Source organism: Ahaetulla prasina, chromosome 1 (assembly GCF_028640845.1).
Source record: "Ahaetulla prasina isolate Xishuangbanna chromosome 1, ASM2864084v1, whole genome shotgun sequence".
Lineage (NCBI taxonomy): Eukaryota > Metazoa > Chordata > Lepidosauria > Squamata > Colubridae > Ahaetulla > Ahaetulla prasina.
Window position 1 is genome coordinate 78549480 of NC_080539.1, and position 12068 is coordinate 78561547.

The window sequence follows — 12068 nt, forward strand, 5'->3', positions numbered from 1 at the left end:
CCATGTGATCTGTTGTTTTGGCCGGGAAGAACTTCCTATCTGCCCCTTTTCCTATGTCAGCAACCTTCCCGTCACAACCAACTCCCTGTCAGACCTCTGTAGCTGGTCCCAGTTTCCTTTTGCAACAATTTTCCCAGCATGGCTGACTTCCTATCTGTCCTCTGCAGCCGGGCCCCTCTTCCTATCACAATGCATCAAGTACCAAACAAATGACGAGTACCAGGACATTGTGTCAAAATACCAAATTCGACAAGTTTTGAAGTAGTTGAGTACCTAGTTACCACTGTATTTAAGCATTGCATTAGAAACGACATATAGGTATATCAAGGATTTCTTGTCGTTTCAAAACTTGTCGAATTTGGTATTTAAAAACAATATATTATGTATTGGCGTATAAGTGTGTGTGTATTATAAATTTATCTAAATATGCAGAGGAAAGAAACTTAGGATAACAATTAAACAGGAAGGGCAAAATGTTTAAGAAAATTACAGAAATCAAGGGAAATTGATGCAAAGATGGATATGATAAAAGACAAAGATCTAGTGGAGGAAGTAGATATGCATCAGGGAAAAAGGCCATGAATATACAGAAAGTTGTACAAAAAAGATCAATATGTATGTATCACTGAATTAGAACAAGACATTCTAGAAAGTTGGTTAAATGCGACAGAACTTCAAAAGTACCAGATGATGCTGTTAATTGTTATTTGTTGTTTTTAAGCAGGAAAACGCTACAGTGCCCAAGAGACTGAAAGATCAATTTATAGTCCAGTAAAAAAAGGTCAATTTTAAAGAGTGTTTAAACTATTGAATAGCTGGACTTAATTCATATCTTGTAAAATAATATTAAATACATAATTTATTTCAAACAGACCATTGTAAGATAACACAGAACCATAAAATGTACAACTTTCCTGGCAATCAATTCCTAGCATATATACACTAGTGTGAAATGTTAACTTTATATGTCGTCATGACATTGTAGACTGAGAGGAATACTGTAAACAGACATAGGTTTGAGGTGAACAACCTGGAAACCTTTCAAGCAATTTTGAATGTCTATAGAATGACAGAGGGTATCTTAAATAAACTCAAGTTTATTTTTATATCCCTCATAGGGATATAAAAATTCCAGATACAGGATCCTCCTATATCTTCCAATCAAAATAGCTAAAGGAAGGGTATCACACATGCAAGAGTAAAAGGTCTTTCTATGTTTGGATGGTTCTAATTCCACAAGATATGCTGAACATGCTATTTCAGAGCCGTCAGTAATAGCGAAAGTTTGAGACCTACTTTCCTGGCACTTTACATCCAATATTTACTCTTCAGCATAAAACTGACCAAATCAAATCCCAAAGATGGAGACAGCCTTAGAAAATCTAATTTCATCACCAGGTTAGAGTGTAGACTGTAGAGATGACAACTAAATTGTGGATAACTGTCTGAAACATGGGACTAGAAAGCAATAATTAGAATGGAATGAAGATAAACTAAAAGGTTCAGAACAGGGAAGGAAGTATGCCAAGATCATATACTGCTCCCTTTATTTAATTTATATGCAGAATATATTATGAGAAAAGTTGAAGGCAAAGAAGCTGAAATTGGAATTAAAATTATTGGGAAACTTCAAAACTTCATATTTATTTATTATTATTTATTTATTTTATTAGATTTATAAACCGCCCTTCTCCCGAAGGACTCAGGGCGGTGTACAGCCAAAGTAAAAAGAAACAATGTACAGTTAAAATAAAATTTAAAAAACTTATTATACAGTGTGGCCGAAATTAAAATAGTTTAAAAACTAAAAAACCCCAATTAAAACCAGAGAGAAATTTAAAATTTAAAACTAAACAATTTAAGAAAGCCCCGCACGAACAAACAGATATGTTTTCAGTTCACGGCGAAAAGTCCGAAGGTCAGATATTTGACGTAAACCAGGGGGAAGTTCATTCCAAAGAGTGGGGGCCCCCACAGAGAAGGATCTTCCCCTGGGGGCCGCCAGCCGACATTGTCTGGCGGACGGCACCCTGAGAAGGCCCTCTCTGTGCGAGCGTACGGGTCGGTGGGAGGCATGAGGTAACAGAAGGCGGTCCCGTAAGTACCCAGGTCCCAAGCCATGCTGGTGACATCACTATAGTTCTGGTAGAGAATCTCTGTGGATGGGTTCCAGCACGAGTCCAAAAGCACGAACGACTAAACCTCTGGTCCTGATGACCAACCCAGATTGGACCCTGCAATATCACTATGAAGCAGGGGTGAAATGTAAAATTTGTTACTACCGGTTCTGTGGGCGTGGCTTAGTGAGGGAGGGTTAATGTGAATGGGTGGGCGTGGCCAACTTTTTTTTATTTTTAAAAGCATTTTCGGCTGAAGAGATTGTAAAAAAATGCTTTTAAAAGCCTCTGATGATCCCAGCTGAGCTGCGCGATCATCAGAGGCTTTTTTTTACTTTTAAAAACATTTTTTCGACCGAAGAAAAAATGTTTTTAAAAGTAAAAAACAACAACAACCCTCTGATGATCGCATGGCTCAGCTGGGCATGGCGGGGGGGAGGGATTTTTGCTACCGGTTCTCTGAACCACCTGCTGCCATCGCTACCGGATCGGGTGATCTGGTCCAAACCAGGCGCATTTCACCCCAGCTATGAAGGTTAGAAGCGAGGAAGATTTAAACAATCTTTTGTTAAAAGTGAAAGTGCAAAAGCTTCTCTGCCATCAAGTTTTCTTTTTAAAAAAAGATGAATAGATGTACCAATCCAATGCAAACAAATAGAAATGTTTAAGTGATAATTTTATCTTCCTAGGGTTAACAATTCACAGAGATGGTGACTACAGCTATGAAATAGTTGAGACACAGCCTATAGGAGATCTGGAAAAAATATTAATGTGCAGAAACATTACCTGACAACAAAGATATGTATTGTCAAGGTCATCACTATTCCCAGTTGCAGCATTTATCTATGAATGTGAATAACCATAAAGGCTGGGCAAAGAGAAATGTATGCCTTTGAACTATGCCGGAGAAAATTGTTTAAAATACTTTGAACTGCAAGAACATAACCTTGTCATTTTCCTGTACGCACAATGGCACACATTATTGAAATTTTGCTGCCCCACTTTTGAAAAAACAATAATGTAGTAACAGCAGCAGCATCCAAAAATGCCAAATTATACAAAATGACTATAAAACAGACACACACACACATTCTGAATACATAGCAGACACATATAAAGCATATTGTTTGAAATAACATCCAACTGCTCACAAGAAACTTTAATAATGATGCTAAAGCTTGCACATTTTGATATACAATATAATATAAAAAGAAGAACATGGTGGTTGTAAAAAAATGAAGGCAACTGAACACAAACTCAAGGAGGCTGGCTAATACCACTGATGATACAAACAAGCAGTTACTGACAAACAGAAGGGACTGAATGACTAAATGAGAATAATATTATAAATACCTGCATGTTATATTTTACTTGTAGAATATTTAGCAATGGATTAAATTTATTCAGGTTTGTACACCTTTTCTTGAAGGCTGGAATGTTATGCTCACAGTCTTAAGTACATTTACTAAAAAGACCTGGACTTTTTGAAGACCTGGACGGAGGAGGCAAAATTAAAGCTGCAGGCATGTTTTGACTGCACTGATTGGAATATCTTTGAAGATACCTCTGCAGACCTGGATGAACTCACAGATACTGTAACATCGTATGTCAGCTTCTGTGAAGACTTATGTGTACCTACAAGGAACTTGCGAATATACAGTAACAACAAACTTTGGTTCACACCTAAACTTAAGCAGCTACGACATTCCAAAGAGGAAGTACAGAAAAGGTGATAAAATGCTGTACAATCAGGCCAGAAATGCACTAACAAGGGAGATCAGAGCAGCAAAAAGAAGCTACTCTGAAAAGCTAAAGAATCAGTTTTCAGCAAATGAACCAGCAAACATGTGGAAAACTCTTAAAAATATCACCAGCTATGGCAAACCTCCTTCCCAGGCTGAAGGTAATCAACAACTGGCAGATGACCTGAATGAGTTTTACTGCAGGTTTGAAAGGAAACTACAGCCACCTATCTCCACAACCCCCATCTTAGACACACCAACAATAGCCAAGCCTCCTACAACTGACCCCATTTCATTAGGCTCAAAACCCCTAGTGATCACAGAAAAGGAAGTGCAGGAATTATTTCACAGACAAAAGCCAGGAAAAGCTCCAGGCCCAGACAAGATAACTCCTTCTTGCTTAAAAGTCTGTGCTGACCAATTGGCCCCCATCTTCACCCATATTTTCAATAAATCACTAGAGATGTGCTATGTTCCTTCTTGCTTCAAACGCTCTACCATCATCCCAGTGCCGAAGAAGCCCACCATCAAGGAACTGAATGACTACAGACCAGTTGCTTTAACATCTGTAGTCATGAAAACCTTTGAAAGGCTAGTGCTTTCCTACTTGAAAACCATCACGGATCCGCTGTTAGACCCCTTGCAATTTGCATACCGAGCAAATAGATCAACAGATGATGCTGTTAATATGGCTCTGCACTACATCCTACAACATCTTGAGTCTCCAAGGTCCTATGCAAGGGTCCTTTTTGTAGACTTTAGTTCAGCATTCAATACCATCATTCCAGACATTCTTCTAACTAAGCTAAACCAGCTATAGGTACCGGAACAGACTTGTAAGTGGATCACAAGCTTCCTAACAAACAGGAAGCAGCAGGTGAAGCTAAGCAAGATCACATCAAATACCTGTACAATTAACACAGAGGGCCCCCAAGGCTGTGTGCTCTCCCCACTTCTCTTCTCTCTGTATACCAATGACTGCATCTCCAACGATCCATCTGTTAAGCTACTGAAGTTCGCAGATGACACAACAATGATCGGTCTCATTCGAGACAATGACGAATCCGCATATAGACAAGAGGTCGAACTAGTCGACTAGCCTTGTGGTGCAACCAAAACAATCTGGAACTGAACACACTCAAAACCGTAGAAATGGTAGTAGACTTTAGGATAAACCCTTCCATACTTCCACCTCTCACAATACTAGACAACACAGTATCAACAGTAGAAACCTTTAAATTTCTAGGTTCTATCATATCGCAAGATCTAAAATGGACAGCTAACATCAAAAACATCATCAAAAAAGGACAACAAAGAATGTTCTTTCTGCGCCAACTCAGTAAGCTCAAACTGCCCAAGAAGCTGCTGATTCAGTTCTACAGAGGAATTATTGAGTCTGTCACTTGCACCTCTATAACTGTCTGGTTCGGTTCTGCAACCCAACAAGAAAGACACAGACTTCAGAGGATAATTAGAACTGCAGAAAAAATAATTGCTACCAACCTGCCTTCCATTGAGGACCTGTATACTGCATGAATCAAGAAGAGGGCCGTGAAAATATTTACAGATCCCTCACATCCAGGACATAAACTGTTTCAACTCCTACCCTCAAAACGACACTATAGAGCACTGCACAACAGAACAACTAGACACAAGAACAGTTTTTTCCCAAAGGTCATCACTCTACTAAACAAATAATTCCCTCAACACTATCAAACTATTTACTAAATCTGCACTACTATTAATGTTCTCATAGTTCCCATCACCAATCTCTTTCCACTTATGACTGTATGACTATAACTTGTTGCTGGCAATCCTTATGATTTATATTGATATACTGACCATCAATTGTGTTGTAAATGTTGTGTTGTAAATGTTGTACCTTGATGAACGTATCTTTTCTTTTGTGTACACTGAGAGCATATGCACCAAGACAAATTCCTTGTGTGTCCAATCACACTTGGCCAATAAAATTCTATTCTATTCTATTCTAAAAAGAAAGTAGCAAATCTTTTTTTGTTTGTTGTTAATATTTGAAATAGCCTATAAACAAAGAGACAAGACAAAGGAATTTTGAATAATCTGCTCAGGTTTTTTAGATGGTTTTGCCTATTACACTGATTTCTAGGACTTTTCCTTTCTATTATTTTTAATGTTATAAAGCAGTCTAGTATCTATACAATTAATTCAGACTATATGCTTTAATATTTATGCAACACTGAAAGAATAATATTCTTTCTTTTTTTTTGCATTATACTATTTTATCACTATTATTCTTTGCTCTGCTTCTTTCATGAAACAGGAAACTTCATTAAATTTATAATTTCATTGAATTTATCAGGATTTACTTCCAACCAAATTGATTCACTAATTGAATTGTTAGGCTGCCTAATTGTCAAACAATTGTAATTGCTGTTATCGGGTTAGTGCCTTGCTATTTCTTTCAATCACTTCGCATTTTAACTTTCTCTTTCCTAAACAAGTTTTTCAAGAAGCTTTTTAGTAATTTTTAGGGTTAAATGATATGCCAGAATTACATTTTATATAACAATTCTATACTATCTCCCTACACTCTCTATTAAATTACCCTCCTGTTGTTTAAGCTATGATTGCAGATGTATATAATGGCTGAGATTTGATTATGCTTCAAAAATGGCTTCCACAAGCATTAAATTGGTCAGCAGCTTTCCAAATACAGAAAGACTCAAAAAATTACTTTTGACTATTAAGGTGAATGGTATTAAATCACAATGAAAAAAGGGAGTGGAATAATTATGCAAAGCATATGGTCTAATTGCTGCATGAAAGAAATCACTTACGTGTGTGTCAGTTTATAATTGTCTGTTATTGCTTATGGTTTTATTACTGTCTTTATTATGTTACATTTGTGTTTGATTTCATATACTGCCCAAAGCTTCTGAAGTGAGACTGTTTTTAAACCTAAATAAATCATAGTCAGATCTGCATCAATCCTAGTAACATCCCTTTGGATTGAAAGCAATTCTCAGGTATTCCCAGCTCCCCACTTTCAGATGCTTGAAGGAAGAGACTGGATCCAAAAGCTTTTGCAAGCAAAAATGTTAGAAGTGTAATTAATGGATGATTTCTAAGTAGAAAGAGCAAATTATTATTAAACTGGCCAGTCCAATTCACATTGCCATGCCAGAAAGGATAGCAATCCTAGATAGAAAGCTGCTACATGGTTTTTTTTCCCTTCACTTTGACCATGTAGTCAAACAAAGGTCAAATTAAATCAGTAGCACCTAGATAATACACGGGAAGGAAAGGTCCTTCTTTCAGTTCTATTTCCCTAAAATAAACTTGCCTATCCCTGATGCAAACTATCTCTCTGATATCAGGCATTTGTCCTTATCTATATAGCAAAACCATGGACCTAGCCGAGAAAAAGCTTCCATTCTTCAGACATTAGCTAGTTCAGCCGGTTGCAGGGATGAAATGCTACCAGTTTGCTCCAGTTCAGGTGAACCGGTAGTGATAAAAACTACCAGTTCAGGCAAACCGGTAGTTAAAAAAAAAAAAGCTACCAGTTCCTCCAAACCGGTATTTTGGACTATCAGCTGTGCAGCGGGGTTTAGCTTTGCTAAAAAGCAGGAAATCTTGCCTTCTAGCAAAGCTAAATCGGGTGCCACAACTGATCCCCCCCCTCACTGATCCCCTCCTTGCTGCATGAGCAGCACACACCAAAAGGAGGCTTGGGAAGGTAAGTAGAACAGGGGGGATGGGATCAGCTGTGCAGCAGGGTTTAGCTTTGCTAGAAAGCAGGAACTTCTGTTTTCTAGCAGAAAGCACAAACCCTGTTGCACAGCTGATTGTTGGAAATACTGGTTTGGAAGAACCGGTAGCTTTTTTAAACTACCGGTTCAACCCAACTGGTAGCTAAATCGCGCGCCACAGCTGATCTCCCCCTCGCTTCTAATTACCTTCCCAAGCTTCCTTTTGGCACATACTACACATGTGCATGCACAGAGTGTGCATCTGGTGTGCACTGCGCACGTAGCGCACATTTGGCACGCAGCACATGTTTGGCATGCAGCGAGCAGCCAGCAAACTGGTAGCAAACCGGTTCGGATTTCACCACTGGCCAGTTGGTTCCTATCAGGATATTTGCATGGCAAGAAATGATGGGGGCTCCATCCCTCTAAGACAGATGTCGTATGTGATCACTTTATTCTTCTAATCTCTCCTACCTTCTTATCTTCTGGCTTTTGTTTGTTATTATTCAAAAGTCCAAAGAACCTTAGTCCATGAAAAAAGCTTGAAGAAAATAAAGCATTATAATTTTACTCACATTGCATGTACTAAATGCTTCTTTGGACAACGTATACAATAATGGTATGGCACTTTAAGATCTTGATATTTTTACACATGTTACAACAAAGTGCGTAAAAATAAAGTTAAATTCTGTTGTATATTAAGGATTTTTTTTTCATGAACATCTGGGATGAATGTAAGCCGCCTGTTCATTGCTTAAACAAAGAGCTGGCACAAGGAGAAAGGAAAAGATCTGCTTTCATTTAGAACAGTATTTCTTCCTTGGAGTTGAAGTATTAAATATTGTGCTTTTGTTGACAGGGAACAGTGGGATAGGTCGGTTTTATTTTTAAAAGATCAGAAAGGATTACTCTTGTCCAAAAATACAAAATGTTCCTCTAAATTTGGAGGCAGTCTAAAATAAAGCTAGAAATAAACAGAAAAGAATGACATGGGGTCCAATCTTCAATTCAAATGCAAACATTATCCTGTTTGCTCATTTTCTTCCTCCTTCATATAATATTGTGAGTTCGTAAATTCTCATTTAGAGGGACCTTCAAAAAAATCCCCTGAACTATTGAGGGTACATTGCTTCATGGCAGAATAACATCGTTTTCTATTTCCACGTATAATAATATATAAACAAAAATGTGCTAGGTAAATCAGTGGGGGTTTTTTAATCTGCAAATCTCTTCGTTGCTATAAAATTTGCAGATTACCTAAAACCCTTCTGCTGTTCTTTCTATAAAATTAAGCCATGACCCTGATTTTAGAAAATAAATTGTAATCTCATGCCCTTCACAATCATAATTAGAAAAAAGGACATGTGAAATTAAGATTTTTGCTTCCACCATTTTTTATTCCACTTAGACCAGGGGTGAAATCTACTTACCTTCCTTACCAGTTCAGAAATGCACATGCATTTTAATTTTTATTAATTAATTTTTATAATTAATTTTATTAATTATTTTTAATATTTTTATTAATTCAATTTTTATTTGGGGGCGGGGGAAGATAATTGTCCATTCTACCCAAGTCATTTTACGGTTTAAGTATCAGGGAACTGTTTAATTATATTGACTCAGGTGGGTATTTCCTATCAGAGAGGGCTCTTCACACAGATGATCAAAGCAAATCTTTCTGAAGGCCTTTGTACCCAGATTCCCATCCTTTATGTTGACTGAGCTTGTCAAACTTACACATAGGTGTGAAGACCTACACAATAGATAGGTAGGCATATAAGCTTTTCTTATTGCTTAGGAGTTAGCAACACTTTGGAACTTCTTATGTGCTAATTTAAATGTACGTTTTATTTATTGCTGAATTTCTTTTTTAAAAACTGTGGAAACACACACACACACAGCAATTTTGCATCATTTATTACTGGTGCTTTACATAAGGGTGCCTTTGGGCATTCTGCTGCAAAATAAATGTCTAACTGCTTCTATCATATTGTTTATTTATCCCATGAACATCCTACCTTAGGAGCCCCTGGCATGTTAAAGAGGATTAGCTTATTTTATCTGCAAAACAACTTTGTGGCAAAAGTTAAATGGGAAACAGCAAGCAGAACTAGACAATAGGTTTTCTGGTTGAGGTGCAATTTCTTTCTTTTCCCCATACTATGCTAGTTGATAATTACTGGAATTATAGTTGAATACTTGTGGAAGGTGTCAGATTCTTTTGTTCAGATGTTTGTGTCAATAGCTGGAAAGCAAAACTGTCAACATATCCTCGACTTATGACCATCACAAAGCCTCTGTGGCTAAGTGAAATATTTAAATGAATTTTTGTTCCATTTTACAACCTTTCTTGCCACAATTGTTAAGAGAATCATTGCAGTAATTAAGGTAGCAAAACAGTTGTTCAGTGAATCGGGGGCTTCCCCTTTGACTTTACTTGTCAGAACATTGCAAAAGGAGATCACATGACCACAGGACACTGCAACTGCCATAAATATGAGTCGGTTGCCATGCATCTGAATTTTGATCATGTGACCACCGTGATGCTGCAATGGTATGAAAAATGGTCATAAGTCCCTCGTTTCGGTGCCGTTTTAACTTCGAATGGTCACTAAATGAACTGTGGTAAGTCAAGGATTATCTATAATGGCTCTGCTTCCTCCACCGTTACATCCTGCACACAGGGGTGAAATGCTACTGGTTCGGACCGGTTCAGCTGAACCGGTAGTGATGGTGGCAGGTGGTTTGGAGAACCGGTAGCGACGGCAGCATTGAGGCTCTGCCCACTTTCCTGGTCATTGTTACTTCCTGGTTTTGAACAGGAAGTAACCTGTTTTTTACCCTCTGTGCAGGTTTGCGCGTGCAGAGAGGGTCCACATGTGCATGTGACGCACGCGGCATGTGCACTTCTGAACTGGTAGGGAAGGTAAGTAGATTTCACCCCTGCCTGCACATATTGGTTGAAATGTGTCAGTGATACTCTTTTTTATATAGTATATATAGTATATAGTATATCCAACACTATCCTACAAATAGAGCTATTATGTAAATCTTCCATGGGGAAAGGGACAAATATCCTGTTCACTCTCATGCATGCACAAAGCACAGTAGAAACTACAAATATTTTTTTGTCCTTTTTCACTTTTGTATTTCTAATTGGCCAGCTCGTTTACACTGATTTTGAAGATTAACGGTCCACAAGATCAATTTCCTGTAGCATATCATAAATGAGTTTTTATTTTTCAGGAATTCAGTGCCTTTGGGTGAAAAACTAGCTCCATTTAGAAGCACACACGTTCCTTTATAAAATAATCATTTCATGTCAATACACAAAAAGATTTACGGTTATGCTAAATTGAGGAATGTGTATAAACCAGCTATATATTTAAACAACACAGCCATTTTATAATTTCCCCCCAACATACTGTGATCTTGTTGCAAAGTAAAACCATACATAAACATATAACCTTGAGCCAAGCTGAAAGCTAGACATATGTTAACTTTTCTTGAAATTACACAGAGGTTTCTTTACGTTTTCAAGTAGCCATTGGTTTGTGCCCACTAACTGCATGCAGAAAGTTGGCTGAATGAATTGCCTTCTTAACAAAACACTATTTCTTTTACCAGCCTTGTCAACAGTACTCAGAAGACATGGTAATTGTGTGGCTAGAGTGTTAAAAACGTTACAGCTGCGCTTTAGCAACTGTGTTAGCCTGTTAGTTAGTTATAACTGGAAGAAAGTTGGCAAAGCAAATGATTATCATTAAGATCTTACAGGTTTTTTCCTAATTCTTTTATAAGAATTGCAAGAGCAACTATTTCACACTAGATTCATCGATGTCTTGAATCTGGTATTTTCTATTTTAAGAATAATGTTAATGTCCTGTTTTCATTCTGAATTTTTATTTTGCATCCTGAAAGTCAAAGTATACCACATACATTTGTAATGAATAGATAGCAATAATTATTCATTTCTTCGATGTAATTTCTTTTGTCATCTACAGATACAATTTCTTGTTACTCAAATATTTCTAGAAATTTGAACAAAAATTCTGCAATCCAAACATCAATTTTATCTGTCTAACTTGACAAAGGATAACAATTGCTGTGATGTCCTTGCTGCCAATTTCTCTTGTTCCAATCTACAACTCTCCAGAATAAAAGACAGAGATGCTGAGGGCTGATTCAAACTTTTGTTTTAGCAATTATTTTAGCAGATCCAACCTCCAACCCCAACATATTTAAATGTAAATATGAACCAGAAAGCAGGTAGATCTATTATACATTTCCACATTGTTCAACAATGAAAACACCAGAGATATAATCATATGAACGTTCCCCTCCCCCCCCTCTCTCTCTGTGTGTGTTTATAAAAAAGCTGAACATATGTGGGCAGCCTATGACTATTCATGTACAGTAGAAAGTAATCTAGCCCTGAGGTGAAAGAAGACATTTCCATTTTTTCTCTTGGATAA

The 12068-nt window shown here is 37.4% G+C and overlaps 1 protein-coding gene across 4 annotated transcripts in view; it reads right to left on the reverse strand.

The window, feature by feature from the left end:
- KIF26B (kinesin family member 26B) overlaps nt 1–12068 on the reverse strand; it is a 361542-nt gene that overhangs the window by 196119 nt on the left and 153355 nt on the right. The gene's annotated exons all lie outside the window — the stretch shown is intronic.